This window comes from Sorex araneus, chromosome X (genome assembly GCF_027595985.1).
Source record: "Sorex araneus isolate mSorAra2 chromosome X, mSorAra2.pri, whole genome shotgun sequence".
In the NCBI taxonomy this organism is placed as follows: Eukaryota; Metazoa; Chordata; class Mammalia; order Eulipotyphla; family Soricidae; genus Sorex; species Sorex araneus.
This window is the reverse complement of record NC_073313.1, coordinates 99,340,785-99,343,894: the sequence shown is the minus strand read 5'-3', so window position 1 is coordinate 99,343,894 and position 3,110 is coordinate 99,340,785. Positions and strand designations below refer to the sequence as shown.

Here is a 3,110-nt window from a genome sequence, read left to right as displayed (position 1 = left end):
GGTTCACTGGGCTCCTCCTCCAGTCCCACCCTCCACCCCGCCCCTGCGTCATCTCCTCTGAGCGCTCCAGACCGTGGCCCAGGCCCGCCAGCTCCAACCTTGGACAAGGCCCAGGGCGTCTGGCTTCCAAGTGGCCTGTTGTGAAGGGAATGCAATGAGGGAAACCCCGCCCGCTGCTCCAGACAAGCGACGCTCCATACACACGACGCTCTGTGGGCAATGCCAGCATGTCTGTGTCTACTGATGGTGCTGTAAGCACCTCACAGATTCCAGCTTTGGAGCAAGAGACCCTGGTTAGGCCAAAGCCATTGCTTTTGAACTTGTTAAAGTCTGTTAGTGCACAAAAAGACACTTACACCATGAAAGAGGTTATATTTTATCTTGGTCAATATATTATGGTTAAACGATTATGTGATGAGAAGCAACAGCATATTGTATATTGTTCAAATAGTCTCCTGGGGGATATATTTGAATTACTGTAGGATAACATGGGGTTTTTCCTTTTAGCCTTGCTGCAGGGAACTTAATTTACCTTAGAGCAATGGCCTTTCCGTATGGACACAGTAAGACAGTTAATATTATGCTTTGTTACTTGGAAGCTGATTGACTCCAATAATACTTACTCCTGGGCATCAGCTTTCTCAACTCAGTTGCCCTTAGTTCCTAGTACCACAAAAGCAGGGTCCCGACGAGGTACGGAATGGAGCCAGGGCAAACTGTGAGCTACACTGGCATCGAAATGGGCCAGGCCAAAACGCCACAATACTCACCTATAAGTTGAGAGTACGGTCATAGACAAATGCTGTCATGATCCACAAGTAACGACGAGACTAGGACCCTGCTAGGGTTGGGAAAACTAACGTGACCTGAAGACTGTGGTCTAGAAAGTACAGTGAGATGTCCTCAGAAAGAACCAAACTTTAAGTTTGATACATCTCTTACTGTGCTCATACAGAATGACATTGCTAGAAATATTTGAAGTATATTTACTACAACTATTTATGTGGATTACTAGCTGAGGAAGGAAGAAAGGGACACACCGTGTCACACCCTTGTTTGGATACCACCCTTGAGCAGATCTACTAGTAATATCCTTAGATGAGATTTTGTTAATCTCGAGAAATGGTCTTACCCTTCGTTGCTGATTTGTTAATGTTCAACCAACCTTTGTGTTACCGCCCTATGTGATTGCTATATAAACTAAGACTATAACAGAAGAGGGAGAAGACACAGAAGCGAGGGCAGAAGACGCAGAAGCGAAGGTGATAGTAGAGACAGAAGAAGAGGAAGCAGGACACAGACAGAAGACACAGCAAGGAGAGAAGACAGAGACAGAGAAGACACAGAAGCAAGAGAGAAGACACAGAAGCAGAGACAGAGACAGAGAGAGGTTGGAAGAGACCAGAGGAGAGACTACAGAGACAGCGAGGGAGATAAAGAGACAGAACAGTGGCAAACACAGAAGCAGAGCACAAGGAGGAGCCATCCTGATCCGCTCCATACACAAAAGCTCGAGAACACCGAACGCGAGCGTCGCACGTGAGAGAGAACTTCCCCGACAGCCCTTGGACAACAGAACACAACACACACATCATTGCACCCTCCCGCAAGTGCGCGCGTCTTTGTAATTTTTTACAGAGTACCAAACTTCTCTGTGAAATAACATATATACAATGATCTACAGAAATTTGGTGGTAGTTAATACACAGGAATCCTTAGATTCAAGCTCAACTTTAAGTGAACCCACATATCACCTTGAAGATCAGAGTGATGAAAAGGAACCTGTACAAGAACTACAGGAGGAAAAGCCTTCGTCGTCGGACTAGATGTCTAGACCATTTACCTCATCTCGAAGGAGAGCAGTGAGTGAGACAGAAGAAAATTCAGACGAATTACCTGGTGACCAACAAAGAAAACGCCACAAATTTGATAATGTTTCCCTTTCTATTGACAAAAGCCTTGCTCTGTGTGTAATAAGGGAGATATGTTGTGAAAGAAGCAGTAGCAATGAATTGACAAGAACTCCATCGAATCCTGATCTTTACAGTGGTGTAAGTGAAAATTCAGGTGATTGGTTGGATCAGGATTCAGTTTCAGATCGATTCAGTGTAGAATTTGAAGTTGAGTCTCTAGATTCAGAAGATTATAGTCTTAGTGAAGAAAGACAAGAATTCTCAGATGAAGATGATAAGGTATGATATGTGTTACTGTGTACCAGACAGAGAAGGTGATACAGATTCCTTTGAAGAAGATCCTGAAATTTCATTAGCCGACTACTGGAACTGTACTTCATGCAATGAATGAATCTTCCCCTTCCACCACATTGCAACTGATGTTGAGCTCTTTGTGATAACTGGCTTCCTGAAGACAAAGGAAGCCAAACTGGAGAACTCATTACAAGTAGAAGAGGGCCTTGATGTTCCTGATTGTAAAAACACTAAGGTGAGTGGTTCCAAAGAATCGTGTGGTGAGTAAAATGATGATAAAATTGCACAAACTCTAATTCAAAAGAAAGTGAGGACTATTCTCAACCATCAACTTCTTATAAAATAATTTATAGTAGCCAAGAAGATGTCAGAGTGCTTGAGAAGGACGAAATACAAGACAAAGAAGAAAATTTGGAGTCTAGTTTTCCCCATAATGACACTGGACCTTGTATTATATGTCAGGGTCTACCTAAAAATAGTTGCATTGTCCATGGCAAAGAAGGACATCTCAAGGCATGTTTTACAGGTGCAAAGAAGCTAAAGAAAAGGAATAAGACCTGCCCAGTATGTCAACAACCAATTCAAATGATTGTGCTAACTTATTTTCCTTGACTTGTCTATAAAAGTTGAATAATATATTTGTAACTGTATAATCTCAAAAATTTAGACATGAAAATTTTTAACATATATTTAAAAGAGTATCTTAATCTATGTAGAGTTCCATTGTGTGATTTACCTACATTGGGAAAGCGAATTGTAAATATTATTTTTATGAAAATGTTACCATTTAAAATCTTCTATTTGGGTTTTAATGTACTTTGAACTTATTGTATAGCTAATATGTTACTCCTGCCCTGATATTTTAAATAATTCCCACTTTACCTGAGTAGCATCTGCTTTTTC

At 41.5% G+C, this 3,110-nt stretch overlaps 1 pseudogene; it reads left to right on the top strand.

Annotated features, from left to right (window-relative positions):
* The first annotated feature begins 218 nt into the window (after positions 1-218).
* On the top strand, positions 219-2,819 carry LOC101547673 (E3 ubiquitin-protein ligase Mdm2-like; annotated as a pseudogene).
* Positions 2,820-3,110: the final 291 nt, after the last annotated feature.